At 37.2% G+C, this 17,001-nt stretch overlaps 1 non-coding gene across 1 annotated transcript; it reads left to right on the forward strand.

Annotated features, from left to right (window-relative positions):
- Positions 1-4,528: 4,528 nt before the first annotated feature.
- Positions 4,529-4,635, forward strand: LOC112533744. Its single transcript, XR_003078078.1, has one exon. It is a non-coding gene; the product is annotated as a small nucleolar RNA R71 (small nucleolar RNA).
- The last annotated feature ends 12,366 nt before the right edge of the window (positions 4,636-17,001 follow it).

The following is a 17,001-nucleotide window of genomic DNA, read 5'->3' on the forward strand; positions in this document are numbered from 1 at the left end:
TGGAACCTCTGAGCCTTTGATCATGCCACTTCTTTGTCCTAGCCTTGTAAATTGAAGAGTTTTCATACGCCTGCTGACGCCACTTCTCCAATTCATTCAGCTACTACTGTCTCTCCTTACTTATAGAATCGACATCAAAATTGCAAGTTTTAAGGGCCCAAAGAGCCCTATGCTCTAATTCAACAGGTAAATGACAAGACTTCCCTTATACAAGCCTATAGGGCATAAAACCTATATAAGTCCTATATCTAGTCCTAAATTCCCATAATGCATCATCCAGTTTCAAAGCCCAATCCTTCCTACTCACACTTACAGTTCTCTCTAAAATGCATTTTAAACCCTTATAAGTAACCTCAACCTGCCCACTGGTCTGTGGGTGATAGGGAGTAGGAAACCGCTGTGTCACACCATAGCGTCTGAGTGCCTGCTTTAATTGAGCATTGCAGAAATATGTTCCCCTATCACTAATTAATGCTCTAGGTGTGCCAAACCTAGCAAATAACTTCTTAAAGAACCTACAAACAACTATGGCATCATCAGTACGTAAAGCCTGTGCCTCAGGCCACTTGAAGAAATACTCAATAGCCACAAGAATATACTTATTGCCATAAGAAGAAAGGAATGGTCCTATGAAGTCAATACCCCAAACATCAAATATCTCAACAGCCTGCATACTAGTTTAGGGCATTTCATCATGGGCAGAGATGTTACCTGAGCGCTGACAAGCATTGCAAACCTGAACAAATGTCCTAGCATCCTGGAAGATAGTTGGCCAATAAAAGCCTGCATCCAATACCTTCTTAGTAGTATGGTTCGTCACTTGATGGCCTCCTGCGGGTCCCTCATGACAATGCCTCAAAATTTGGAGACTCTCTTCGCCATAAACACATCGGTGAATGATCTGGCCTGCAAACACTCGATATAGGAAGGGGTCTTCCCAAATGTAGTATTTCAAATCAGCAAAGAACTTCTTCTTTTGCTGATAAGTCAATACCCTTTCGTAAGACCCTAGCCACAAGGTAGTTAGCATAATCAGAAAACCAAGGAGAATCATAGTATACCCTTCAATGAATACAAGTGCTCCTTTGGAAATCGATAATCTATCGTGCCCTCATCAAGTGCTTCCAAGCTCGGATTCTCCAGTCTGGATAAGTGATCCGCTGCCAAAGTTTTTGCGCCCTTCTTATCTCTGATCTCAATGTCGAACTCCTGCAACAATAAAATCCATCTAATCAATCTCGTCTTAGCATCATGCTTATTAAACAAATACCTCAAAGCTGAATGGTCAATAAAGACGATGGTCTTTGATAAGATGAGGTATGATCTGAATTTTTTGAAAGCATAAACAACAGCCAACAACTCCTTCTCTGTAGTAGTGTAATGCTCCTAGGCTCCTGTCAAAGTCTTGCTGGCATAATAAATGGGTTGGAACTTCTTATCAAACCTTTGTCCAAGTACAGCTCCAACTGCATAATCACTAGCATCACACATTAGCTCAAAGGGCAGTCCCCAATCAGGCGAAGCCATAATAGGGGCTGTGGTTAATAGTTTCTTCAATAACTCAAAAGCAGATAAACATGCATCATCAAAAACAAAAGGTGCATCCTTACCTAGCAATTGAGTAAGAGGCCTAGCAATCTTAGAGAAATTCCTAATAAATCTTCTATAGAAACCAGCATGGCCCAAGAAACTCCTAACAGCCCTAACAGAATTAGGGGGTGGCAGCTTAGATATGGTCTCTACCTTAGCTCTATCAACCACCATCCCTGCATGTGAAATCTTATGCCCTAGCAAAATTCTCTCTCTCACCATAAAATGACACTTCTCCCAATTAAGCACCAAGTTAGCCTCAATACACCTAGCTAACATGCGTTCTAAATTGGCCAAACATTGAGAAAAGGAATTACCAAAAATAGAGAAGTCATCCATAAATACCTCCATCGACTCCTCAATCATATCATCAAAAATGGCCATCATACACTGTTGAAACGTAGCCGGTGCATTGCATAGACCAAAAGGCATCCGTCTATAAGCAAAAGTCCTGTAGGGGCAGGTGAAATTCATCTTCTCTTGGTCTTCAGGTGCAATTGGAATCTAGAAATAACCTAAAAAACCATCAAGAAAATAGTAAAACATATGTCTTGCCAATCTCTCTAACATCTTATCAATGAAAGGAAGAGGGAAGTGATCCTTTCGAGTTGCATCATTAAGCCTCTTGTAATCAATGCAAACTCAAAAGACTATTACCATCCGTGTGGGTATCACCATCCTTCCTATCATGAACTATCATTATGCCTCCTTTCTTCAAAGACACCGCATGGGGCTCACCCAAGAACTGTCAGAAATAGGATAAATCAAACCTGCATCAAGGAGCTTAATTACCTTCTTTTTCATTACTTCCTTCATGTTCGGGTTAAGCCGCCTCTGTGGCTGAACTACTGGTCTATAGCTATCCTTCATCAAAATCTTGTGAGAACAGAAACTAGGGTTGATTCCGGGAATGTTAGCAATGTTGAAGGCAAAGGCCTTCTTATACCTCTTGAGGGAGTCTAGAGTCATCTTTCATTCCTCAGGCGTCAAATCTGCTACAACAATCACAAGCAACTTTTCTGCCTCATTCAAAAATCCATAGTACAAGTGCTTAGGTAACTCCTTCAATTCTAAGACCGGGAGGTCCTCGAAAGAAGACTTTACCTTTTACACTCCTGACTTGTCAAGAGAAATAAATGGGTCAGTAGAATAGCTAGGCTCAATAGCCAACAAACTAGCGAGCTACTCCAACACTTGCTCGTTGGAAAGCTCCTCCTCATCTCCTTACAATGCTACTTGCAAAGGATCATCAAGTAATATTTCCTGTAAATGAGACTCAACCACATCATCCAGAATATCAACAGAAAACACAACATCATCATGGTCTAAAGAATGTCTCATAGTAGCTAAGTCGAAGGTAATGGTCTCATCATCTACCCTAAGCTGAAGCTTTCCATCACAAACATTTATAACAGCCCTAGATGTTGCAAGAAAAGGTCTACCTAGGATCAAAGGCACAATACTCTCACCTTCTATGTCCATAACTACAAAATCAACAGGAAAAATAAACTTGTCTACCTTAACAAGCACATCCTCAATAATACCCCTAGGAATCTTAACAGTCCCATTAGCTAACTGAATGCTCATCCTAGTGGGCTTAGGTTCACTCAAACCTAACTTATCAAACAAACTAGTGGGCATCAAATTAATACTAGCTCCTATCAGCTAATGCACCATTGTTAGGCAAATCACCAATAATGCAAGGAACAGTAAAACTCCCTGGATCTCTCCTTTTGAGTGGTAGCTTATTCTGAAGAATAGCTGAACACTCCTCATTCAGAGTCACTAGTCCCAAATCCTTCAGCTTTCTTTTGTTACTAAAAATTTCCTTTAAGAACTTGGCATACTTCAGCATCTGTGAAATAGCTTGAACAAAAGGTAGGTTAATATGCAATTGTTTAAACAAGTCAAGAAAGTTACCAAACTGCTTATCAACCTTCTCTTGCTTAAGTCAAGCAGGGTAGGGGACTGGTGGCTGGTACTCTCTCACAAGGCTCTTCTGCCTGTCTTCCACCTTCTCTGCTTCTATCGCCTCAGGCTCTGGCTCTTTCCTAGCTGGCTTATCCTGTATGGAAATATCATCATCATCAACTAATGGTAAAGAGCTAGATAACTGCTTACTTGATCACAAGGCAATAGCCTTGCAATGCTCCCTTGGGTTTGACTCTGTAGTGCTAGGGAGTGCTCCTTGTTGCCTTTCAGACAACATCTTAGAAATCTGCCCAATTTGACTTTCCAAGTTTTGAATGAACGCTTGTTGATTTCTGAGAGCACTGTCAATTTGCTGGAACCTCATCTCAGTAAACGTGACAAACTTCATCATCAGCTCCTCCAAGTTAGATTTCTTCTCACCGTGGAGGAAGTCAGGATGGCCTGTACCATTCGTCTTGGTGGCTGTTGATGCAGTCTCTGAAAGCCTGGTGGACCTTGGGCGTTGTTTCTCCAACCGAAGTTTGGATGATTACGCCACCCTGAGTTGTAAGTGTTGTTGTACGGGTTCCCTTGCTGCCTCGGGCCATTGCCCATATAATCTACCTACTCAAGGTCAGTGGATAAAATATTAGAGGAAGAAGTAATAGAAGTACTAGCAAACAAACATCCCGTATTACAGTTCACACTGAAATGTAGGCCACTGCAAAACTCACAGTTGCTCTGAGCTACATGGGCTGGCATCTGGAGCTGGTCGATCTTCTTAGCCAATAGCTCCACCTGAGCTGCCAAGGCTGATGTAGAATCTAACTGATTGACCACTCCCTGCCTCACTGATCGGCTCCTAAAAGGCTGCCATTGATAATTGTTCATGGCCATCTCTTTTATCAAGTTCTGAGCCTGCTCGGGGCTCTTACTGTTCAGCGCCCATCTTGCTGCTACATCAACTATCTGTCTAGTAGCAAGGTTCAAACCACTGCAAAATGTCTGAACCTACATCCAGACTGGTAGACCTTAGTGTGGACAGCATCTCAACAAGTCCTTGTACCTTTCCCAGGCATCATACATGCTCTCGTCTTCCATCTGCATAAAAGAAGAAATGTCATTCCTCAATTTAGCAGTCTTAGCTGGAGGAAAGTACTTGTAAAGAAATTTCTCAACCAAAGAATTTCAAGTAGTGATGGTGTTCGGCGGAAGGCACTGCAGCCATCTCTTTGCTCTATCCCTTAAAGAAAATGGAAACAACCTCAGTCGAATGGCATCATTAGTAGTTCCATTTATCTTGAAGGTATCACATATCTCCAAAAGATTAGGAATGTGAGCGTTAGGATCCTCACTCGGTAACCCTCCAAACTAAATACTATTCTGAATCATCTGAATCACGTTCGGCTTGATTTCGAAGTTGTTAGCTGCCACTGGTAGTCTGAGTACACTAGTCTGTGTCCCAACAAATGATGGCCTAGCAAACTCGTACATTATTCTGTTGGCATCTACCGCAGCATTTCTGTTTTGATTCTCCATCCCTACTGGTCTATCAACGGGTATCTCAGCCTCAATCTCCTCCTCTATTGATTGCATACGCTTCCTCAAAAGTCTGAGGGATCGCTCTAGATCAGACAAAGGCTCTACAAGATCAGAGCTAGAGCTCCTGGTTATAACTACCTGAAATGGAAATCACAACCAACAAGGAAAGAATAATGAATAAATGAAATACAAATAAAAAGAATAAAATATACAAAAAATAAAGAATGAAAGAATAGTGGCTAAATTAACACATGAACAATTCACTTTAGTTCACCGTTGAAAAGTTCCCTGGCAACGGCGCTAAAAACTTGTATGCTATTTATGTAGCTACAATCTAAGGCAGTGAACATATCGATATAGTCTAGCACTAATGGCGAGTATCAAGGTCATATCCCCTAGGGAACGGGTGAACCTAAAGCTACTACTGTACTAAGTGTTATCTAACCTTAAGCAATTGGTGAAAGATCAACTTAAACTGTAAACTACAAAATATGAAATGCAAAAGTAAAATGCCAAACAAACTGTAAAGATAATGAAGCAAACACAGGAAGACATCAAACCTAAAGAGGACCTATTTGCGATGGAATTACTAAAGGTGATTATCTTGATTACCAAATTGATTACCCGTGCCTGAATCCTAGAATGAACTCGAATCCTCTTTCGAGCTCACCGATTTCCTAACTTTGAAAACTAAACGCTGGAATCTCTGCCTAATAATTAATCTCAAAATAGCATTAAGATTTGATTCAAGTCTATTAAGAGTTGTTAATTCTTAATCCAGCTAGCCAATTAACCTTATCTCTAAGTGTTATTAACCAGTTCTTGCTTAATCAAGTTCTAATTGTTTAACGAATTTCTCAATACCAATTAAACAATCCAAGCAACATTCAACTCAACGTCTCAAGTAAAATGAAACAGACTTATATTACTGAAAAGCAAGAAGGATTACAAATTGAAAATCTAATAATCAAACAAATGAAGAACAATCCATCAACAATAGGAACCCCAATGGGTTTGTTAGCTCTAGCTAGTCATACACACAAAAAAACATAACTAGAAGAAAAGAAAAATAGAAATGAAGTTGGAACATGTACACCCTTGTCTTGAATCAAAGTGGACAGCACCAAAATCAGATTGAATGCTTCAGAATCCATCTCCTAGATCTCTCAAAACAAGCTTGAATCTCCTCAAATTCATCCTTCATTATGTGAAAATGGTCTCCCAAGGTCAGTCAAGAAGTATGGAAAGCGGAAGGTCGCACGCGTAAGAATCACGGAATCAGAATGCCGAACCCTTTTCTCAAAAATTGAACTCATATATATAGGAATTATTTGCACGGGTCGTGCCATAGGCCGTGCACTAGCTTCAAAAAGCGCAGTACTCCTAGAGAAATGACTATGTTGCCCTCTTGAGCATGGGTCGTGCCATGGGCCTTGCTCGAGCCCTGAAATCCACTCGGCAGTCCTGTTTAGGCCTTGAAGTCCTTCAGTTTTTCTCCAGAAATGATGCTGAGAGTCCAAATAACCTAAAAACACAAATAGATACCTAGTGTGGTGAATCTAGCATAAAAATGACTCTAATATATGCATAAACATGAATAAATGAAGCACAAAAACATGTATAGAATGCAACACATCATAAGCTTTCTTCCCTTTGCTACTCAAAGTTCACTCTATCCGACTTATCTTAGTTCTTGTTGGGCTTACATAATAGACCCATGTTTGTGCATGTTACATGCATCCTACCTAGCATGCATCTCATGCATCATATTAACTCTTTATTTTGAAGCCATATAGATTCTTCTTTGGATCAGAATAGATAATAAAGTGGTAGGTTGGAAAGAGTTCCTCTTACAGCAAAGATCATATTAGTGCTGGAACATCTAAAATGACTGAGAAGTTAGATATGTGCAATTGAGACTGCAATTGAAATGGCTAACAAATAAGATTTTGAAATCCTTAAGAATGCCATCATTGATGACATGAGAGGTATGGTTTGGGAAGAGCTCTAATAAATCCTGGCTGGGATGGCTGCGAACTACTCTTTTGATTATTCCAATTCTTGTAGCACCTAACCCCCCTGTGTTGTGGACCCTATTATCGATGTTGTTGCTGCTACTACTACTACTATTGTTGCTAATTATACTAGTAAAAGAGGGGTGCCTAGAGACTTTTAGGACTTTGTTAAGTTCATACCGAATAAGTGTAAGAAGATAACTACTCTTACTACTAACGAAGTTGTGAGTGCTTGAGTGCGAGATTGGACAACATGCAAGGGATGCTAGAAGTCAAGCTTGTGGACTCGACCTATAACTTTGTCGAGCTAGTCCTGACTAAGAAAGACAAGCTGCCTTCGAAGTTCCAGATGCCTAAGTTAAACAAGTTCAATGGAATTGGGGATCCAAATGTCCATCTGAAGCAATGTATTACTATCATGGGAACTACTCATTTGAGTAAATAAAAATCATGGTTGTTTGCACCGGCCCCAACTCCACTATGGTTCAGAGAGGGTTGTTAAAGTTGTGCATTAGGATTTGTAAAATAATATGATTATAATACAAATCTCGACGTTTCCATTAGAGATCTTGAATCCACTAAGCAAAAGCTTAATAAGTCATTCTTAGATTTTCTAACTAGATGGAGGAATAAGGTTGGACTGATGAAGGACAAGCCTTTTGAAAAAGACGAAATTCATATGGTTGTCCAAAATGGCTTCCATCTTGGGTTGAAAGGCTTCAAATGATGAACCCTAAGACCTTCACAGACTTGTATGATGACAAACTGCAAGTTGAGAAAATAGATAATGATAAGAGGAAGAATGCCCAAAACGACAGAAGAGGGAATTGTCAGGCTGGATGGAGTAAAACTATTGATGTGATTATTGTTTAGTAACTAAGAAGGTTCTCCAATTTCAAATAGCCTCTCTCGAAGATCTTTGAGAGGTTGATGCAACATGGCTTGCTCTAACCTACCGTCCCTATGAACCTACCAAACCCTAGTGCACCTAGATACAAACCAAACACCTATTGCAGATACCAAGTTCCCAACCACCATACTAACACCTATATTCGCCTAAAAGACGAAATCCAAGAGCTAATATGGGCGGCATTTTGAGAACGCACCCAACTGTCTTTAGTGACTACGGCACTGTAAGGCTTTTGAACTTAATCGGGAACATGCTAACTAATCATTGAGACTAGCGCGAGGATGGGAGTCGCCACTCGGGAAATCACCGGGACACTTTTACTAATGGGTGGTGTTTCTTAGATTCCATCTGGAAGCTTACGCCATAAAATCTAGAGATGGATTCGGAAGCTGACTTTCTTATTTATGTATATTAGTCTTTAATTTTATTGTTTAACAAATGATTCCCTATAAACACAAGGAATTCATACACAGGCATGCCAAATAACACATATAATTTACCTAGGTCTACCAATTTATCCAAGCCTAGCCTATATTAGAGTTGTTAGTCTAATTTACGAATTAATTATGTATATAGCCTACTTAGTCTAGCCTAATTACAAGTCATGCTTTTGATTTCCAACCTTTAAGCCTAATGGACTACTTATTATGACAAGGCCCGTTTGTGTGAACCTAATTCTAATAAAGCCCAATCCTAATTAAGACATGCCAAGGCCTACTAATTATACTTCAGTTTTAAAGTTTGAGCCCAATTAATATGGATTAGTGTATTAGACTACAACATGTTAGGTCTAATTTTAGCCTTAAGTCTATATGGCCCATTTTAGTTAATCAATCACATAACACATATTTAATCATACAATAAGTAAAAAAAAAAACAAAATAAGATGTAGGAAATAAATCTAACTATTATAACTCGGCCCACAACTAAAATTGCAAAGAGAAAAGCCCTAAAATCTAATACAGTATTTAAAACTGATGAAAATACATCAGAACTCGACAAAAAGCCAAAGATTAGGACAAAGGTGTATAGAGCTGATCAACATTTGACATAGAGCCGATCGACTATAGGGTATTCAAGTAGGGTTTTTTGACTTGTTAGTGTTCCTTGCATCCCCATAGACGACTTTCACATGCATAGAGGGTAAAAATTGATTAGATATGAGAGAAATGAAATAAAAATAAAATAGAATAACATATATCAGTAGATTTGAGCCATAAACCCTAAACAACTATGCAAACTCTAAAAAACAGAACATATAGTTAGAAAGGTCGGTAGTTTAATCATATAATTCTCATAAACATATTTAATTACTGAATCATAACAAAAATGTAAATCTAATCATTAATCCTATGCATGTGTCTAATCAAATTAGAAATCCTAATATTGGCAAAATTATCAAATTCAAAACCCTAGTGTTCTTATTATTATATTTCAAAACGCAATGAACTAATAACATGTAGATCCACAAGAAACCCTTATCTAATCATAAAAAAAATCAGCCTTAATCATGTTTATAAGAAAAAGATATAAAAACATAAAAAAAATAAAAGAAACTAGTTTAAGATGATGGATGCATGTTTGGAGGAACCCTGACCATAGTTGATGGTTCTACGAGTCTCAGGTGATGAAGATGTAGTTGAATCAAATATTGGTTGGGAATCTAGGGCTGGAGTGATGTTAAGAAAACTTATGTCGACTAAAAAAGGTTTTCAAAAACAGTTCTTACTAGTGGTCTTCTTTCTTAGTGACTTAAATCTTCTACCTAATGATGAACGATAGATTTTTTTCTTTATTTTCTTTCAAATCAATATTAGCTTCTGTGAATATTCTCTCTTGTTATCTCTTCCTCCTCAAAATCCTAAGCACCTCTTTCTATTTATAGAGATAAAATTTCAAAGAAAACCCTACAGAAAGGATGATCTTTATTATTTTTGAAAAAAGGATGATAAATATCCCAATTTAATTCTTTAAAATTTGAATAATTATCATTAAAGAATCCATACTCATTGTCAAAAATCCATCTAGAATCTGTATCAAGACGTAAGATCATAAAGAAAAAATCACGTTGAAGTGAAAAAACCCTAATCTGCTATGTGTAGAGCCGGTTGGCTCTACGTAAGGGCAGTTTGGCAAAAATTTGCAATGAAGTCCCTAATCTTATGGAATCCACCGTTTTGACCTTTCTTAACAATTCACTCCAAATAGATTTTTAAAAGGTAGTTTTTGCTGGACTAACCTCCACCCTAACCTTGGATTCGCATGTCCTTTGCTCCCGAGACTCGACAAAGATAGTAACTTTCATCATAGGATTTTCCATCATTCCTTCGATATTTGGATTTGAAAAATGGGTGCTGACACCTAATTGACGATGGTAAGCTAATTGACCTCGACCAACCAAGCACCGAAAGAAACCCTTTGCTGAAATATAATAATGCACCATCCTCGAACCAAGTCTCCATGATCAACCTTGATTTTAATGATGAGGAGATCATGAATTCCTTCCAAGACGAACCTAAAACTGAATTGGACTTTAAACTAGAACCTGAGCCAAAAACAAAGCACCTACCTTACATCTCCTATATAGAACCTTTACCAAACTAAGGGCATCACAACCAATGTTGTTTTATCATTTAATAAGAGATAGAAAGCTGATGTCTTTAACACTAAGGCAAGATTCATCATCCAGTAGTGAACAGTATCATAAATTTCATTAGAAGCTCGAGCATATAACTAACCAGTGCAACTATCTAAAGCACGAGATATTGGATCTCATATATTGTGAAAATTGGCAGGTCGATGACCTTCAAAATGATGCCATGGTGATGGGTTCCTTTATAGTCAATAAAGGCTTACTAGGACATCCATCTGGAAAGTTTGACTACAAGGTCTTCTATTCTAAGCCTTCTTCGGCCAATATTCGAATTAAGGATATTGTGTCGAGTAAGGACTCAAATAAGGATGAGCAGCTAATTCAGGACTCTTACATCATGGAAGCAGGGGGAGAGTAAATCAGTCATGGCTATTAACATTTGGTACAACACAAGGATTAATGTGAGTTCCAAGAAGGTATTGCTAAGGATATCTAAGGGGACAGTGACTCCAACAAAGAGACTAAGCAAGAAGCTAAGAGCAATGACAAAGGTCCATAAGATTTGAACAGGTAGAGAAGAGTTCAAAGGAGGAAGAGGGTTTGAAGATTAATGAGTTGTTGGAGGAGTTGAAGTAGAATAAGAAAACTGCTAACATCTATGAATTGTCGGTGCACTCGTTGGGCCATAGAAAGGCTCTGATTCAAGCCTTGTCCAATATTACTATAATAAGTACAACAGCTACCCTTAAGGAAATTATTAAGAGTGTAACAGACAAGACCACTAGGATGATCAGTTTCTCAGATGAAGACCTTCCACTAGAGGGAGGGAACCATAACAAGGCTCTATACAGCTTAGCTGAATTAAAAGGGAAGAGGACTCCTTGTGTGATGGTTGATGATATGTCAGCGATCAAGGTCTGTCCTTCTTGCATCCTTCCTATAGTAGGAATGAGTGTGAAAGATTAAAGCCTTTAGACATGGTCATAAGAGCCTATAATGAGACCACAGGGGATATGGAAGGAATATTCTCAATTTTGTGAAAATGGGTCCTATTGAGTTTTGGGTGGAATATGCAGTCCTAGAAATCCCAGTAACTTTTGCATTGTGATTGGGTAGGCTATGGTTCCATGCTTTGGGATGAGTACCCTCTATTGTACACGAGAAGGTCAAATTCCCCTCATGAAGGAGAGATAGTCACAATCAATGTTGAGGGTGGTAAAGTTATTGCAACCATTCAAGAAGCTGCTAATGAACTTAGTGGACAGATTAGGTTTCAAGTGATTGTGCTTTATGAGAATTATATGAACCCTAAAGTGCATGTTGAAGAAGATAGACTTCATGTCTGAAATGGGGCTTGGGAAGAATCAATAGGGAGTTGCTAAATTTCTAGACTTCAAGAGTTTGATCATCGACAAGATGGTTGAGTTGAAAATCAAGGATTTCAAAGAGAAGGTCATTGTCAAGGTTGAAGAGCTGATGCTGAAAGATCTCATCAACCTTGGGCTAGAACCCGTAGAGATTAGCTGCATTAGTTGAGGAGAATATTATTGATGTCTTTTATGAATAAACTAATGTAATAAGGTCCAAAATTTATAAGGCCGATAAGATTTTTACTTCCAAGATCAATTATATAAACTCTAATTTTGCTTACTTCTGTGATGTTCTTTTTAATGGTAGTGTTCATTTTAATTATCATTACATATTCATATTTGATATAAATTTTATACAAATTGTTTCATTTAATTTAGTCATAAATGATAATCCTAAGAATATCTCTATTGCTCATGATATAACTCTTGAAAAGAGGAGAGAATTTGAAAGAATATTAGAAAAAAAAAAGAAAATTGATATTTTCTTGGTCATGGGACGATATGCCAAGGATAGATAGGAGAATAACGAAGCACCATATTTTGACTTATCTGCACATCAAGCCTGTCAAGCAGAAAATGAGAAGTTTGAGGCTGAAATGGACATATATGATTAAAGAAGAGGTCGCCAAACAAGTAATAGACAGCTTCCTTGATGTAGTCGACTATCTTGAATGTCGAAAAACATCGTCCTGGTCTCAAAAAAGGATGGTAAGGTTAGGATGTGTTTGGATTACAAGGACTTAAACTAGGCCTGCTTAAAGGATGATTCTCCAACTATCTCACATCGATGTAATAATCGATAGTGCGGCTTCGAGTGTGATGTACTCTTTTACAGATAGGTTTTCAGGATACAACCAACATATGATGGTAGTTGTGGACAAGATCAAGGCAGCTTTTATCACATAATGGGGGACATATTGCTATAAGGTTATGCCATTTGTGTTGAAGAATGTTGAAGCAACTTATTAGAGAGTAGCCGCCACCTTATTTCTTGATGTGATGCATAAAGAGGTCGAGGTGTACGTAGATGACATGGTGGTTAAGTCAGAAACAAGGGAAGGGAATTTTTAGGCTTTTAATAAGTTTCTCAGATGAGTAGAAATGTACAATATAAGGCTGAACCCTAAGAAGAGTATCTTTGGGGTAACATCAGGGAAGCTGCTTGGGTACATTATCATCAGAGAGGAATCGAGATTGACCCGGACAAGGTTAAAGCAATTCAAGAGATGGCAGCACCGAAGATAGGAAAAGATGTCAATGGATTTTTAGGATGTCTAAAACACATCAGTTGATTCATTTCTAAACTTATAATGATTTGTGATCCTATCTTTCAGCTTCTAAGAAACGGGGGCCATGGTCACACAATGCAAGCTTAATGACGTAGAGCATGTGGTCTATTATCTAAGTAAGAAGTTGCTATCTTATGAGTCAAAGTACGATCTTATTGAGAAGCCCTATTTGGCTATGATGTGGACTACGAGAAAGTTGAGACAATACTTTAAGTCTTATAAGGTTCAAGAAATTTCAAAAATAGACCTGCTGAGGTATTTGTTCAAGGCTCCATCCCTTACGGGTAAGTTGGCTAGATGGTTGGTTCTTTTAACATAATCTGACATCAAGTATGTCATGAAGGAAATGGTCAAGGGAAGAGTAGCAGCATAATTCCTTGCATAAAATGCAATCGAAGGAGAAGATCTTTAAAATTTAAAGTTTCCTAATGAGAATCTAGTGCAATCGAGATCTAAGAATAGAGGTTGTACTTTGATGGAGTAGTGAATGTATAAAGTGCAGGGTTAAGCATAGTCTTGATCACACTATAAGGCGAGATGCTACTAACGGCGAATATGAAGCATGTCTGAACGGGCTGGAAGCGGCTATAATGGCATGAGCGAGGGAGTTGATGGCCTATAAGGATTCCATGTTGGAAATCCAACAAGCTATAGAGAATATGAAATAAAGAAAGAGAGGTTGAAACCCTATGTCAATTACCCCAAGACTCTAGTTTGCAACTTCTCTAAGTGTTCATTTATTCACTTACCAAGAGAAGAGAACTAGATGGTCGATTCATTGACGACCTTATGATCGATATGGGACAATCTTGCTTGACTCTTAATGAAACCTTTATTAATTATTAAATTCGGAGTACCTTTCTATTATGGGGAAAGGATTACAGACATCCAAATGGGCCTAGAAGAGAAGTTCTAGTTTTATGATTTGCAGAAGTTCGTAGAGAATAGAGAATATCCAAAAGAAGCAACCGTAAGGGGAAAATACACATTATAGATACAAGCTAGGAACTACAACATTTATGAAGGGACATTGTATAGAAGAATGGCCTCGAGCATCCAACTTAAGTGTTTGACTAAGAGAGAATCACAAGTAGTAAAGGAAAAAGTGCACAAAGGGGTGTGCGAGCCTCACATGAATGGGATAGTACTAACTAGGAAAATCATGTGTCAAGGCTATTATTGGATGAAAATAGAGAAGGATCGCATAACCCTAGTAAGGAAATGCCATGAGTGTCAAGTGTATAGTAACTTGAGTCATTTGCCTCCAATAGAACTTTAGAATTTGACGTCTCCCAAGCCTTTTGCAACATAAGGAATATACATTATTGGATAAGTGAAGGCTCTTTCAAACGACCATAGGTATGTAGTCATGGTGATTGATTAATTCTCAAACTGGGTTGAAACTAAATCATTCACTACTGTGGGGGCAAAGCGAATGGCCAGTGTCAGCATCCATTTCTCGGATTCATATATCGAAGGAATTATAGAAATCTGATGATGAAAGTTACTACCTTTCAGAGTTTTGGGAGGTTGAGAACAGAAAACTCTGAATTAGGGTTATATGAGTAATTGAACCAAAGTTATTCTTTTTTAAATCAGTTTGGACTCAATTGACTGAAAAATAAAGTTAAGAGGTGAAATTGTAGTTTTTTAAAAGGTCAGGGACTAAATTGCAATAAATTTTAAACTTTCTACCACTAACTCAATTGGCTCTGCATATAGTCGATTTGCTCTTATTTTGTCTTTCGATGTCATTTTATGCTTTTTTTTTTTACCTAAAACATCAAAAGAGTCTTCTAGAAGATATTATTGATACTTATTTAAATTTAAAAAGATTTTATTTTCGATATTTATTAAACTAAATGTCCCTAAAAGATTTTATTTTTAATTATTGATATTATCTGATTTCCTAAAGTTTCCTAAACCATACTACTATAACTAGAATACTATGCTTTATGTTTGTTAATAGTTACAACTACATTTGTTAATAGTTACAACTATTACTAGCAATTATTAGGAAATTTTTTTTAGTACTTGATAGGAATAAAGAAAACTTAGTAAAAAAGAACTCACTTTAAGAAACTCTTTTTAAAATGATAGTAGTTTTTCTAAAAATCCTTTCCACAAACCAGACACCAAAGCAAACCTTAAAAAGCATTGGATTCATATTCAATCTTCGATTCTATATCCTTATCATCTTTAGAGACTCGAGGATCAACATAATACAGTGACAACCTGAGGGTTCCCAAATCCAACATGATCACTATCTTTTTCTCTTTTCTTTATATTTTTTGTGAGTTTAGAAACAGGATTAGTATTTATTTTTTTATGTTCAATGTTTTCAAATCTAGGTATCTAATAGTTTAACATGTTTCTATAATGACTATGTATGCTAGATTTTGGATGTGATAACATGACCTATATTAATTTTGAATCTGATACCATTTCTATTGGATTTTGAATCTGATGAATTAAATAATTAGGTCAACATGTTAGATTTATTTTTTCTTTATGATATTTCATGTGATAACATTATATTTTAGGATTGCATTATTAGTTTTAGGATTTTTTATGTGAAGTTTCTATCTCCTGTTAGTTTATTTCTTTTTCTTTTACTTTTTATGTGTTTTGGCTCTGTTTAATTTAATTTATGTCTTTCTTTTGTTTTATTATATATACTAATCATGTTTGATGTTCTCTATACATGTGAATTGGCTTCTAAGCTATGGAGGATCGAAGATTGTGAGAAATTGACCTGAGGAAGAGTCTAAAGCCGATCGAATCAGTGACCTCGATGAAAATTGGCTTCTTGCCCTAATTTTGAACTTTTTTGGTGATCTTTTGTACTTTGAAACCTAGATTAGTTGTTTTCTTTAAGTTTATTAGTTATAGGAGAGTTGTAATAGTTAGCCTTAATTTCCTGCTTTTATTGTTTTACTTTATTTTAGATGAATGCTAAAAATTAAAATAAAGATATTAGGTCTTAAAATTAGACTTTAGCATGAAAATTATAGTCCATTAGTTAATAAGATGGTAAATTGGGCTTAAATTAAAATCCATATAGACTTAGTGGACCTTTGCCATATCTTTAATTAATTAATTGACCCATTTAGAATAATACCAGCCAACTAGGCCTTGGCATGTAAAAAAGTTAGTCCATTTAGGTTAAAGATCTTATAATCAAAAGCATAATTGTAATTAGGCTATACTAACAATTTAAATGGGGATTGGGCTTAGTAAAAATGGACTAGACCTAGATGGACCTCAGATGTTGTAATGGTTACTTGTAGAAATATAATTGTTGCATTTATATGGAATGACCTGTTAAATAATAAAATTAAAAATGAGGATACATAAATAAGAAAGTTACCTTCCGGATCCATCTCTAGATGTAGTGAAGATTCCTTATGGAATTGAGAAGCGCCCGTCAAGTAGTAAAAGCATTCCGAAGAATTACCTAGGTGGTGACTCCCATTTTCGCACTAGTTTCTATGACTAGTTAGCGTGTTCCCTATTAGGTTGAAGAGCCTTCTAGTGTCATAGTTGCTATAGACACTTGGGTGCATGCCCAAAACCGTCATGTACAGTGGCGACTCCACTAGGGATTAGAGAAGTTGATTCCAATGTATCCTATTTTAAATTTTATTATTTAACAGGTGATTCTTGCATCACTACATAGTGTAGTTTGGTCCCAATTGCCCTGATGGTGTTGGTTAGTAGTTTCTTTGGCTCCATTCGAACCTTGGAATTATGACACTAGCTAACCATCACTCACAAGTAA

Source organism: Ricinus communis, chromosome 6 (assembly GCF_019578655.1).
Source record: "Ricinus communis isolate WT05 ecotype wild-type chromosome 6, ASM1957865v1, whole genome shotgun sequence".
NCBI lineage: Eukaryota > Viridiplantae > Streptophyta > Magnoliopsida > Malpighiales > Euphorbiaceae > Ricinus > Ricinus communis.